General features: G+C 43.8%; 1 protein-coding gene and 1 long non-coding RNA gene across 2 annotated transcripts in view; one reads left to right on the top strand and one right to left on the bottom strand.

Annotated features, from left to right (window-relative positions):
* LOC139545481 (neuronal calcium sensor 1-like) overlaps positions 1-15,128 on the bottom strand; it is a 35,577-nt gene that overhangs the window by 9,313 nt on the left and 11,136 nt on the right. The window lies entirely within an intron of this gene.
* Positions 1,879-14,616, top strand: LOC139545483 (uncharacterized). Its single transcript, XR_011669077.1, has 3 exons — positions 1,879-2,071; positions 3,420-3,494; positions 13,774-14,616. It is a non-coding gene; the product is annotated as an uncharacterized lncRNA (long non-coding RNA).

Below are 15,128 nucleotides of genomic sequence, written 5' to 3' on the forward strand. Positions count from 1 at the left end.
TTTAGATTCAATCAGTTGCTTAGTAACCATTGACTAGTAATTGGGCAGGATGATCCCAATCTAAATAAATGTGAAGCATCTTGCTCTAGTTTGATGTGACCCTGGCTAACTCACTAGCATATGTGCAGTTGTGCATGGAGATGTAGCCTAGCTCCCAGGCCTTTCAGGATAATTGTGCTTAATCAAATGAAAATAGCCTAAACCAGTAGACCAGTGACTTTATGTCATAGTTAGTGAGGCAACCTGGGGATATACTTTACATGACTGGCAGCTTTCTACCAACACGCTGTAATCTGTCATCATGATGGATGGCTATAAACAGTGTTGTGGACAAGGCTATTTAGCTATTTTCCCTTGTTGTTGTCCAGTTGGCAGGGATACTTGGCTATGTCCCTGTGTTATTGATTGCAGGTGAGCACTAAGCATGCTAATGACATTTCCCCCTGAATAGATTAGCATTGATCAATATGAAGGAGACATTTAACAGTACCAGCATTTATCTAAGAGTTTTGAAAACCCGACCGTAGGCAACACAGTGAATAGGGTCTGGTTTCAATGACGGACTCTTTAGGCATAGAGGAACTACGCCACTGCCTACGTCACTACTTTATCTGCTTGAACAAAATACTAAATAGTAGCTAGCAAGATGGAGAGGTTATTTTTAATGTGTGCATTTCGCAAGTGGCTAGTTTGCATCAACTACCTTAACTAAAACCACTGCAAAGGCTTTGCTTGCAAACTTTGATTTTCAATCGCGGCATTCTGGCATGTCTGCCTCGAGATTTTTTGGGAGAGCCCCCAGATGTATTATTTTTTTTCTTATCGACTTAGGCAGTGATGTAGTTCCTCTATGCCAAAAGAGTGAAACCCTAGTCAATGTGGTGCCTAGGGTCGTGTTTAAGAGTCTATTTATCTAACCTTGCTATTTATTCTATGTCTGTCCGTGGCTTCTCCACTAATTACACACCATCTTGCATTTCCCCTGTTTAAATTGCCTCTCATCTTTCACACTCAACCATGGTGATTGCGGCTGATCTTCCATTGAGGAGTCATGCAACGTTTTATGTAAAAGAATGGATGGAAGGCTGACTGACTTGGATGGAGTGCACAGCCAGGGTGTTATTCTGCCCCAGTGCACCCAGGCAGCCCCTGAGACTGGCTGACTCTGTAGCCACGTGCTGAAGCAGCCAGCCGAGCGTTGTCTTTCTGCTGCGTGTGGACAGGGATGTGGATGAGCCCTTGCTCCCTGACCCTATCAGAGAGGGTAGAGCATCAACACACTGATTGACTGGCTCACGAGGCACTGACTTCTCTCTCTCGTACAAGGATCAGGTTTTGACACAAAGCCAAGGCAGATGAAATAATGTTAAAGACCTGGCACGTGAGACGGATAGGGAAAGGCAGCATTTACAAAGTGCTATAGGCTACAGTAAATCATCATATGTTGTATAGCTAGATCTAGCCTGGGGGTAAGATGTATGCAACTATTTATCTTTCATTCACTAATTTACTAGAAAAATAAAAACAGAATAATCAGGCAGCTCCATCATTATTTTGCTTTGAGATTAGTTGACTGTGTTATAGCATTGCATGGCAGAGGAAATGACCCAATTCCCTGTGTGCTTCAAATTGCTTAAAGAGCTGCTGCCCCTAAACACCAACTAATCCCTTTGAAAACGGCCTGAGGCATCAATTTGAGTCAGAAACATGTATTCTAGTGTCAATATTGACTACAAAGTGTAAAGAGGATAATTTTGGTCATAAAGTCAGTCTTGTCTGAAACGGAGTTTGGAACCTCAGTGCGTCACAACAAGTAAAAGTAGGTTGGGTTTGGATTACAATTATGTAAACAAATCATGCCCTCTTTTGCCAAGCTCCACGTGCAAATCGCCCCTCTGCCCACTTCGCTTCCCTTCATTCAATGTGGCTCCGTTGTTTCATCGCCCCAATGCGTTCAAAGGATCACAGATGTTTTAGACTGAAAAGCCCTATACAGATTAACTATGCAATGCATGCTTCCAGCAGGATGCACATCCAAATGGTTTGCATGCTCTGCGAAAGGAGCCCAGTGGTGAGTATACCGGTAGTAACTAGCTAGGCCATAGACTGCCGGTTATGTATATTTGATAATCATTATCACTGTTAGCTAGATAACGTTAGCCTACCTCAATACAACTCGGATTTGGCTTGGAAACACGATACCATTTCAAAACAAGGCATATAATTAGTAGGACAACGTTTTGTCATGATTGTGATGTCGCCAGATTGACTTTAGATGCAATATAACTTTAGCCAGCCAACTAAGATTGAAGGGACCACCATTTTTTTTAGCTAGCTAACATTAGCATTGCTAGCTATTTTTGACGAACTTTGCTAGTAACAGTAATGGCAACATTATTATCACAAAATTTGACGACATAAAATGGCAAAGTTATTTGCTACTAATTATTTGCCTATTTGCCTACTAGCAATGTCATCGTATTTCCATGCCACTGTAAATTAATGTAATTTAGATGAAACAGTCACATTAGCCTCCAAGGTGCAACCCATGACTAGGACACAAATAAATATTGGATGGACCTATGGTAGTACTAGCTAACAACTCATGTCTGACTACAGCAGTGTACTAACTAGCAGCAACCAACTCAAACCAACCCAGGGCTGGACAAAACATGTCACAGTAGGTTGTATGGTGTCACCGGCCTGAATCGAATCCAATCTGGAGCCAATCAGTCAACATCTGTAAAGCTGTTATGGGATTTTTATGAATAATGACTAAATGATGTATACATTTAACGTAGAACTATAACTAAAACTACCCTGTCATTGTATGATTGTATGAAATTTATTAGAATCATACATCTATAAATCTGATATGTGTACAAAAAATGACTTTTTGTTCCTTTTTAGTATGTAAGCAGGGTGCAATTGTGAGACAATGTATGAGATAAGAGGAGCTATCGACAGACAAGCTCTACTACTGTGTTCCTTACAGGACATTCTGTCCCCACCCAGGGAGGGGAGAGACCTTGGGCTTGTAGTAGATTGTATAACAAGTGGCAGACAATGCATGAGAAGAAGACTTGTGAACTATATTGTCATTGTTTCTGAGAGGAGGAGGGACATTTATGATGAAATGTGAGGTATATAGACCAATGTACAGGAAATGATAGGCAGAACGTTCCCGTAAATAAACATTTGACTATTGTAGACTGGGCCTCTGTCTGTTTTTATTTCTATCAGTATCCTACAAATCCTGATATAGCAGACGGAGTAATTTAATTGAATTGGTTAAAGGACATGAGAACTTCATTCTCCTAACAAAAGCATAGGATTAGCTTCCAAACAAGATTGTTATTTCTCGAGCTATGTTTATAATTGAGGGATGATGACAATTGTTGACCCTGTTTTTCTGTTAGACAAAGTGCACAGTTGGGTGCCAGACTGATCCCCTGGTCATGAACGGATGCCGGGACCTACCAGAAGGAGAAAAGGTGGGTATCATAACATGTCCAGCAATGTGATTGCAATTTTTTTTTAACTGTTATTTAACTAGGCAAGTCAGTAAGAACAAATTCTTATTTACAATGACGGCCTACCCCGGGCCGAACACTAACCAGGACAGCGCTGGGCCAATTGTGAGCCGCCCTATGGGACTCCCAATCATGGCCGGTTGTGATACAGACTGGAATCGAACCAGGGTCTGTAGTGACGCCTCTAGCACTGAGATGCAGTACATTAGACCGCAGCGTCACTCGGGAACCCGAATGGTTTAGCGACCTAACAAAATATTTTAATTCACTGTTTACTTGCAATTTTCACAGCTTGTCAGGCAAAAGTTCAGAATAAAAGTGTCATGCGACACAAGTACCCTTGTGACACCTCCATTGTTTCATTTTAGTCATTTAGCAGGCTCTCTTATCCAGAGTGACTTACAGCTAGTGCGTTCATCTTAAGACAACTAGGTGGAACAACCACATATCACATGCATAGTAAGTACACTTTTCCCCAATAAAGTAGTTCTCAGCAAAGTCAGAGCTAGAAAGGGAGCAGTGCAAATGTTGCTTCAGGAATTATATTTTATTGATTTATTTTTGGGGGGGGGGGGATTCGAGGTAAGGAGGGGTATTATTTAAGATACTATTTGAAGAGGTAGGGTTTCAGGTGATTTCGGAAGATGGGCAGGGACTCTGCTGTCCTAGCTTCAGCGGGAAGCTGGTTCCACCATTGGATTGCCAAGACAGAAAAGAGCTTGGACTGGGCTGAGCAGGAGCTGCCCTCCTGTAGGGGTGGAGGGCCAAGAGACCAGAGGTGGCAGAGCAGAGTGATTGGTTTTGGGTGTAAGGTTTGAGCATAGCCTGAAGGTAGGGCAGGGCAGTTCCTCTTGCTGCTCTGTAGGCATGCACCATGGTATTTTAGTGGATGCGAGATTCTACTGGAAGCCAGTGGAGTGTGCGGGGAGCGAGGTGACATGGGAGAACATGGGAAGGTTGAAAATCAGGCGGACTTGCAGTGTTCTGGATAAGTTGCAGAGGTTTGATGACACAAGCGGAGAGCCTAGTCAACAGCGAGTTGCAGTAGCCCAGACGGGAGATGACAAGTGCCTGGATTAAGACCTGCTCCGCTTCCTGTGTGATGTAGGGTCGTACTCTACGGATGTTGTAGAGCATGAACCTGCAGGAGCGAGTCACTGCTTTGATGTTTGCAGAGATAGACAGGGTGTTGTCCAGGGTCAAGCCAAGGTTCTTTGCACTCTGGAAGGGCGACACTGTGGAGTTGTCAACCGTGATGGAGAGGACTTTTAGCGGGCAGGCCTTCCCTGAGAGGAAGAGCAGCTCTGTCTTGTTGAGGTAAAGCTTGAGGTGGTGGGGGCGACATCCAAGCTGAGATATCTGCCAGGCACGCAGTGATGCATGTTGCCATGGGTGTCAGAAGAGGGGAAGGAGAAAAGTAGTTGAGTGTCACCCGCAGGAGAGACCATGTGAGTAAATGATGGAAACGAGTTACTTGGTGTATAAAGCGAAGAGGAGAGGGCCTAGAACCAAGTCCTGGGGGACACCAATAGTGAGAGTCTGTGGTGCAGACACAGATCTTCTCCACGTCACCTGGTCGGAGCGGCCTGCCAGGTAGGATGCAATCCAAAAAGTGTGCAGAGCCTGAGAAGCCCAGCCATGAGAGGGTGGAGAGGAGGATCTGATGGTTCATGGTGTCGAAGGCAGCGGATAGGTCTTGGAGGATGAGAACAGAGGAGAGAGAGTCAGCTTTGGCAGTGCGGAGCGTCTCCGTGATGCAGAGAAGAGCAATCTCTGTTGAGTGACCCACCTTGACTGGTTAGGGTCAAGAAGATTGTTCTGAGAGAGATAACGAAAAAGTTGATCAGAGACAGCATTCTCAAGTGTTTTGGGGAAAAAGAGAAAGTCGTTTTTGACATCAGTCTCCCTCAACTCCTATGAAAAGGACATGACATGAGGCCTCTGATAGTGACCCGAGTTACTGCCCTGATAACACAGACGGCTTCATTAACAACAACAGATAATGTTTATGTGAAAAGTTGCATTGAAAAATACATGGCTTGATAAACTAGTAAGCTAATTCCCCAGCCAAGCATATACAACTGATCGAGTCATTTTGGTTGTGAAGTGCATTAGCAAAAAGCTTTGTCCTTTAGAACAAAATGCAATTTGCCACCACCTCATAAGATTGTCTTCTGCAGTTGTTTGAGAGATGTCCAGTTTGCTGCCAAACATGCAGCATAGAGAAGACCAGAAAGGGGGCCCTCATCACCATCATGAAGACATGTCTATAGAATAACTATCTTCAAAGTAATGACTCGGGACGTCGGGTTTGATATGAAAGCTTCTTTTAGTAATAATTCTTGATCACGTTACATTTAACAACTTTAGATTCTACAAAGCAATGCTAAGATGCTAGCGCAAAGGAGCCAAACGTAATCACCGCTTAATTGCACTTAACTAGCGCGTTCACTCTCTACTTCCTGTCGCAAGGCATTCTGGAACTTGCAGTCAAAAGCGTAATTCAATACTAACCAATACAATTACATATGTAAATAACAGTAAAGAAATATCTTTAGATACAGCTCAATGAATTAACTTAAACATCAACTCTGTAACACATTAAAGTTACAACATCCTCCCCCCCCGATGAACAACTGTGTTCATCTAGATCTCTAGGCAGTATATCAACTGAATAGGTCTCCTCAACAAAGTCCCTGAAACAGTACGAACTGAACATGATCTAACTAGGCCATCTCGGCCTGGAAACAGTTCCTCAATCTTTCCTAGTTTCCAGGTTTGTCTGGGTGTGTTATCTTCTCCAATGAGTACAACGTCACCCGCTTTCAGTGGGGTGGGCTGTGGTGTATCACAGCGGTGTGCTGACTTTAGATCCAGCAAGTAGTCTCTTCGCCAACTGTTCCAGAAACTGGTCACAAGTCTCTGCCTGTACTTCCATCTGCGTTTCATGTCCTCCTTGTTTAGCGTTGGGTGCTGAGTGTCAGCTGGAAATGGCTTTGGAGGCAAAGAGGTTAGTCGTTTACCCACCAGGAAGTGTGCTGGGGTCAGGGGTTGTGGTTCATCCCCTTCATTGTGCACGAAGGTCAGAGGCCTAGAATTTAGAATAGCTTCAACCTCTGTCAGGACTGTGCACATCTCTTCAAAGTTGAGTGAAGCTCTCCCAAGAACCTTTCGCAGGCATGTTTTCACTGACCTGACAAGTCTTTCCCAGAATCCGCCCCACCAGGCTGCTCGCTCGGCGATGAACCTCCAGGTGATGCCCCTTTCTGAGAAGAAAGCCAAGAGTTGGGGCTCTTCGATTGCCTTCCACAGCTCTTTCAAGTCCTGATCAGCTCTCTTGAACGTTTTTGCATTGTCTGAGTAGATTACCTTGCATAATCCTCTCCTTGAGATTAATCTTTTTAGAGCTAAAAGGAATTTCTCTGTTGACTGATCTGAGACCAGTTCCAAATGCACTGCTCTGGTTACAGCACAAGTGAACAGTGCAATGTATGACTTCTTCACAGACCCATTTTCTTTCACATAGAGCGGTCCTGCAAAATCCACACCTGTGACTTCAAATGGTGGCGATTCCGTTATTCTGTCTTTTGGTAAAGGCGCAGTGACCTGCTGTCCGGCCCTTGCCTTGAATCTTTTACACACTATACATCTTGCCACTGTACTCTTGACTAGCTGCCTAGCACGCAAGATCCAGTATCGCTCCCTGATTTGTACTAGAGTGTCTCTTGCTCCAGAATGCATCACCTGCTCATGGTGGTACTGTATCAGCATTTCTGAGTATCTGTACTTGTTGGGCAGAACCCATGGGTGCTGCTCTCTGAATGTGAAGCTGGACTGTTGCAGTCTTCCTCCTACACTGAGTAGTTCGTGTTCGTCCAGGAACGGTTTCAGTTCTCTGATTTTACAGTCATTGTTTAGGCTTTTTCCTGCCTTCAGTATTTTGATCTCCTGTCCAAAACTCTGTTGTTGTGTTACCTTAATCCAGTACTTTTCTGCATCGAACAGTTCGTCAGCAGTCAGTTCACCTTGTATCTTTATGGTTGTACGAGCATTGGCTATGAATCTCTTTATCCAGGCGGTGACTCTGAACACTCTTTTCAGTTTGCTGTACCTTTCAAGCTCCAACACAGGTTCAGGGATGTCTGTGCTGTTTGCTGCGAGTTGTACAGAAACCTGGCAGCTGGACTTGAGTTCTATATTCACCTCTTCCGGAACCTTGTTATCATCAGTCTCTTCGGACTGATTGGGTGATATCAGAATTCTGGGTCCATTCCACCATAGCTCGCTCTGTATCAAGTTTCGAACAGTTTGTCCTCTTGTAGGGAGGTCAGCTGGATTAGTTTTCCCTTCAATATGTGACCATGACTCTGGATTGGTCAAGGACTGGATCTCCGTCACTCTGTTCGCAACAAACTGTTTCCATTTCTGAGCTGAGCTGCAAATCCAATGCAGCACGATCATCGAGTCTGTCCACATTTTGATCTGTTTTTCTTCCATTTTCAGTGTGGTCATCAAGTTGTTTGCTAGTCTCGCTCCAATCACAGCTCCCATGAGCTCCAGGCGTGGCAGCGTCATTTTCTTGAGTGGGGCTACCCTGGACTTGGATGTGACTAGACTTGTTGTTTCCCTGTCTTGTGATTCACCTTGCAAGTAAGCTACTGCACTGTAAGCCCTTTCACTTGCATCACAGAACACGTGTAGTTTCAGGGTGTGGCTATTATGTGGCCGCATGTCTGTTCTGTACCACCTTGGTATGGTGAGCTGGTGTAACTGGGGTAGTTCTGAACACCACTGTTGCCATTCTCGTGTCAGATCAGGTGGTAATTCTTCGTCCCAGCTGAGTCCCCTCTCCCACATTTCCTGGAACATGCACTTGATCCTGATGGTGAAGGGTGTCAGGAAACCAAGAGGGTCGAAGATACGTGCAGACGACTGCAGAACACTTCTCTTTGTGTTTTCCTTTTGCTTTAGAATGCTCAGTAGCGGCCTGAGGTCAAACACAAAGTCATCTGTTTCCGGTCTCCATACTAAACCTAAAACCTTCAACACTAATTCTTGTGTTTCTAGCGTCAACGGGTGGTCAGTTGTCGTACTCTCCTCCCATTTTGTTTTCAATTCAGGAGAGTTGGTCATCCATTTGCAGAGGTCCATGCCTGCAATCGACAACATTCGCTTTGCAGTTGTTGTCACAAGGTAAGCCTCTTCAACATTGCGTGAACTTGCAATGAAATCATCTACATAGAGTGACTCTCTCAGTATCTCTACAACTTCTGGTTGTTCTGTTTCATATTGTTTCAGGTGCTTCCTGATTGTAGCTGCCAGCAAAAATGGACTTGGGGAAGCTCCAAATACCACTCTTTTCATCCTCAGCACACGCAGCTCCTCTTCATTTTCTCCCCTTGGTGGGCCTGTGAGCCATAGAAATCTCACGGCGTCTCTGTCTCTCTCTGCTAGGGATATCTGCAGGAAAGCTTTCTTGATGTCTGCCATGAATGCGATCTCATGTAGTCTGAACTTTATCAGAACGCTGAGCAGATCCGGATTCAGGTTCGGTCCTGTGAGTAGACAGTCATTGAGGGATGGACAGCCATCTTCATGGGACGAGGCATCAAACACCACTCTCAGTTTTGTTGTCACCTTATCTTCTCGGAGTACTGCATGGTGAGGTAAGTAGTATTTTACGTTGTCTGCACTTGATGCGTTGTCCTTGGGCACGTCCTCTGCCATATCCTGTTGTAAGTAGTCCTCTACCACTTCATTGTATCTGCTGTACAACGTCACATCCTTCTTCAGTCTTTTCTTCAGACCTTCAAACCGTTTCTTGGCGATTCTATAGTTGTCTTTGAGTTCTGGCATTTCTCGTTTCCATGGCAACTCCACGTGGTATCGCCCATCTTTGAAGGTGGTTGTTTCCTCGAACCTCTGTAGAGCCTCGGTTTCCTCTGGGTTCTGTGTTTTCTCGCTTATAATACCCAGAGACTCAAGCTCCCAGAATGCATGCAGTTGTTTGGAGACTAGTGTGTCTTCATCAAGTGGGATGAACATGCAAGTTGCCTCGGCGACACTTGACACGAACACGGGTCCCTGCACCGACCATCCAAAGGTGCTCTCTAAAGCAACCAGCGTCTCCGTCAGTCGCTCCACTCTGCCTGATACTATCTGCCAGTAGTAGTCTGCTCCTATCAGGACAGAGAGTTCAGGATCATTGTCATCTCCTGGAAAGTCTGCGAGCTGCAGTCCCTTTCTATTGAGCTCATGTCGAATCTGTTCACCAGGAACCTTCATCACAGCTGTGCACACTTGTGGGGTTTCAATTGCCTCTATCTCTATTCTCTGCTGTTTGTCCCAGACATTCTCCAAGATGACTTTCACTGTGTTGCGTTGGGACGTTGCTGGGGCAGAGGAGCCAAACGTGTGAAGAGTGAGTGCCTCTTGTCTGATTACTGGTAGCTTCAAGCCCTTCACAAGGTTTTCATGTATGAAGCTTCTCTGACTGCCTCCATCTAGTAAGCAACGAGCTATCTTCCTGCCCGATGGGCCTTCTACCCATGCCTTTGCCGTTTGTAGCAACACAGTGTTCTGTCCATCTGGTTTCATCTTCACTGAATGGGGAATAACTGAGGAAACAACAGCATCTGCAGAAACAGTAGGGGGTTGCACCTCACTCCTCTTACCGGTACACACAGCAATGTGATGTCTGCTTCCACATGTTGCACATGACACATCTTTGACTTTACAGAATTTTGCTATGTGTTTCTGTCCTAAACATACAAAGCATCTTCCCATTTTCTTTAGTTTCTCTTTGCGTGTAGCAATATTGTGGTCAGGGCAGTTTTCTGATTTGTGGTCTGCACTGTCACAGAATAGACAGTTTTGTTCCTTCTGGCTGGCTGTATGCAGTGCTGCAGCAGAGGGCATGTTGGGTCTTTTTGTTTTCATTTCATTGGAGAACCATGACTTGTTCCATGGTTTGCTCTCTTTCTGTTGGTTGCATGATCTTGTCATTTGTAGCGCTCTCTCCCTGCTCTGAACCTCCTTCTGTAGGAAACTGACAATCTCAGACACTTTCCATTCATCATCTACTCCCCTCTGACGACTATAGTCAAGAGCTATGTCCTCTGGAATCATCTGCAGTAAGATTGGGCATAGTAGGCTTCCATAGGTTTCTGACACTACACCCAGTGATTCCAGGCTCCTAATCTGAATTTCACATTCATCATATAGCTGCCTCAATGCATTTAGATCAGAGGATTTCTTCACAGGAGTGAGATTCAGCAGCTTTGACATATGAGCACTAATCACAAGATCTTTCCTTCCAAATCTGCTCTTGAGTAGAGCGATTGCATCATCATAGTTACTGTCTGTTAACATCAGTCCTGCTACTGCCTTTGCAGCTGGTCCAGTGAGATATGTTTTCAGATAGGTAAACTTCTCTTTATTACACAGTGAATCATTGTTGTGAATAGCAGTCTCATACTGACTCCAAAACTCCTGCCACATACTGACATCTCCATAGAATTTCTCAATAATCAACTTTGGTAGCCTTACTGATTGTCTCTGTGATCTGTTTGAGTTAGCGTCACTCACCCGTGCTGGTAGTGGATTGAGATCCTGGTTTTTCTTTATCACTCGTTGTGCACGGCTCTTAAGCATGATAACGCGCTCTTTGTAATCCTCCGTGCATGCAATCTCTGCCTCCAATCCGTCCAATGGGGTTAACTGTTCAATTCCACCATCAAGTTCAAACAAACTGTTCTCCTTAGCTAACAGCAATTCCAACAATGTACTCAAGTGATCGGTATCCGGATTTGACTGGGATATTTCCACGTCAATCTGATTCAAAATCCGTGTTGTGGCACCTCGAATGGTACCCCGCTTTCGTCTCATTCTTTCGGTTTCATTCCGACGTTCTTCCTCAGCCATTTCAGCCGCTTCTTCGTCGCAGCTCATATCCCGGGTTTCGGCACCAAAATTTAGATTAACTATCTTCAAAGTAATGACTCGGGACGTCGGGTTTGATATGAAAGCTTCTTTTAGTAATAATTCTTGATCACGTTACATTTAACAACTTTAGATTCTACAAAGCAATGCTAAGATGCTAGCGCAAAGGAGCCAAACGTAATCACCGCTTAATTGCACTTAACTAGCGCGTTCACTCTCTACTTCCTGTCGCAAGGCATTCTGGAACTTGCAGTCAAAAGCGTAATTCAATACTAACCAATACAATTACATATGTAAATAACAGTAAAGAAATATCTTTAGATACAGCTCAATGAATTAACTTAAACATCAACTCTGTAACACATTAAAGTTACAACAATGTCCTCACTGTAAGCATTCCTATGAATGGAACAGTCAGCCACATTTTGGCAAGTATGCGGCCAGCAACCTTCACCTGTCAGCGGAAACAGCTTTTACAGGCTCATCATTTGTACAAATACAGAAGGTAAGCCACTTCAGCACTTTGATACATTTGATAACCCAATTCTGAAACATAATTTATGTAAACTGACATTATTTGTTGCTTATTTACGACTTCTTAGATGCATATAATGTTTAGGGCATGACGTAGTCTGGTGGAACCAGCCTGATCGCTGTGTTCACCATTCTATTTCACTTAACATTTGATGATATCTGAAGTGAAATAGAAAGGTGATCACATCGATAAGGTTGGTTTCACCAGGCTAATCATAACCAATATTGATAATGTAATCAGTGCTCTGTGTGTGTGCGACTGACCAGTATCTTTGATAAGGGGCTAGGAGCTGATCTATGCTGCTATGCCCATCAATGGGGCGCTAGCAAATACCTCACCTCCAGCCTCACCACTTGCCTGCTCAGGAACGGTCGTCGATGGGGAGGTAACACACAGTCACTGTTCTATATGTGTTCACAGATTCATGAAATGCAGAGAGACCAAGCACTCAACACATCCACAATGAGGAGTTTACTAATAATACAGTACAGCACAAATGTCCAATAATAGCAACACCCTTTTTTGTGTCAATGATGATGGGGAGACCATAATTGGGTATTTTTTTATCTAACCTGTTAAAACTTCAATAAAGTATATGTTTTAGGGTTGTCACAATACCAGTATCGTGATACTCAAGAGGTATTGTGGCAAGGAAACAAAACAGTTCAGCAGACTAAATTTCCTGAGTAAAACAGTCCTAATGTTGGAAACAAGCAGCCTTACATTGTAGCACACAATATTTTAAATCCGGTATTCCCAAACTGGGGGGTACATGTACCCACAGGTTATAGGCCTCTGTACACCTATGTAGATAAAACAAATCTGCCGTTTCCAGCTACAATAGTCATTTACAACATTAACAATGTCTACACTGCATTTCTGATCAGTTTGATGTTATTTTAATAGACAAAAAATGCTTTTCTTTCAAAAACAAGGGCATTTCTAAGTGACCCCAAACTTTTGAACGGTAGTGTATATTGGGAGTAGTGCTTTTCCTCAGCCACAGTGTGTTATATGTGCAAAGGTACTATCTCACAACTCGATGAAACCTTCACTCCTGTGCAGACATTTAGAAGCAAAACATGACAATTTGAAAAATAAGCCACAGGAGTTTTTTGAGCGAGAATTAAAACGACTTTCGAGTAGTAAGACATGTATAAAAGCAACAGATACCATTAATAAGAAGGCTAGAAGTGTCTTATATGGTGAGCTACCGAGTGGCTAGAACAGGCAAGCCCCACACTATTGTGGAGGACTTAATTATTCCTGCTGCCGCAGATATGGCTGGGACAATGCAGGGGGAAAAGGCCAAAAAAACTATACAGACAATATCTTCATCAAACAACACTTTCACGACGCATCAGTGACATGGCAGGAGATGTTTTGAAACAATTACTGCTTCGCATACAAGCCAGTGAATTCTATGCGTTACAGCTGGATGAGTCAACAGATGTGGCGGGCCTGGCACAGCTCCTGGTATATGTCCGTTACGTTTATGGGGGGTTAATTAAGAAAGACATCCTCTTCTGCAAACCACTGGAAACCAGGATAACAGGAGAGGATATTCTGAAAGTACTGGATAGCTTTGTGACATCAAATGGACTTTGATGTCCATTATTTTCACGTCATTGAAAATAAGAATTTGTTCTTAACTGACTTGCCTAGTTAAATAAAGGTAAAATAAAAATATATAAAATATACAGTGAGTGTACAAAACAATAACACCTTCCTAATATTGACTTGCACCCCCCTTTTTTCCCTCAGAACAGCCTCAATTCATCGGGGCATGGCCTCTACAAGGTGTCTCAAGCGTTCCATAGAGTTGCTGGCCCATGTTCACTCCAATGCTTCCCATAGCTGTGTCAAGTTGGCTGGATGTCCTTTGAGTGGCGGACCATTCTTGATACACACTGGAAACTGTTGAGCGTGAAAAACCCAGCAGCGTTGCAGTTCTTGACACAAACCAGTGCCTGCTACCATACCCCGTTCAAAGGCACTTAAATCTTTTGTCTTGCCCATTCACCCTCTGAATGGCACACATACACAATCCATGTCTCAATTGTCTCAAGGCTTAAAAATCCTTCTTTAACCTTTTTCCTCCCCTTCATCTACACTGATTAAAGTGGATTTAACAAGTGACATCAATAAGGGATCATAGCTTTTACCTGGATTCACCTGGTCAGTCCGTCATGGAAAGAGCAGGTGTTCATAATGTTTTGTACACTCAGTATATATTATATTTCATTGGGATGATCGTTAGTTTTTATTTACATTTTTAATTATATGTGTACTTGTTTGACATTTTACTGCATTGTTAGGAGCTAGTAACAAGCATTTTGCTGCTCCCGCTATAACATGTCACGCCTACTCCAGCGCTCGACGTCGCCGGTCTACTAACCCCGGTGCTGGCAACCATCCTTACACACACCTGCTCCCCATCATTATGCACACCTGGACTTCATCATCACCTTGATTACTCTCCCTTTATTTGGCCCTCAGTAGCCTCAGTCATCAGGCAGTATTGGTTTGCTTTCATGTTCAGTACGCATCTCCTGTTTTGTTAATTTGCCTTTCATCATTGTTATTAAACTCCCCTTCTGCACCTGCTTCCTGACTCCCTGCGTATTCGTGACAATCTGCTAAACTGTGCATGCGACCAATAAACTTTGATTTGACTTCATCAACAATATCACCGATCCCTGACTCTGTAGGAAATCTGTGACCTGGCTGGTTTGAGAGGTGTATGTGTTCATGTAGGCCTATTTAATCACAAAGCCAGTAGGTTATGTGCAGTCTGAGAGTAGAGGGAGGCCAGAGAGCAATACATGGTAATACGGCTACCCTCTCTGAAACACATTTAAGGTGCAATCTGGTGATACACCCACAATCTCACGGAGGGAATGCTATGAGCTATAGTAACACAAAAGAGTGCAGAATGCTCTTTGCACCTTGCGATTTTGTTTTGTTATCAGAAGTCCCTCTTGAAAATAGCCCCGGGAGGCACAGGGATTAGATCACGGAGGTGTTTGTATCAGTGTTATCAGACAGACTCCAAAGTCACTCTGTCTCACTATTATCAGGCTTCAAAGTCATTCTATTTTCAGAACTCATCTGTCTCC

Source organism: Salvelinus alpinus, chromosome 19, assembly GCF_045679555.1.
Source record: "Salvelinus alpinus chromosome 19, SLU_Salpinus.1, whole genome shotgun sequence".
NCBI lineage: Eukaryota > Metazoa > Chordata > Actinopteri > Salmoniformes > Salmonidae > Salvelinus > Salvelinus alpinus.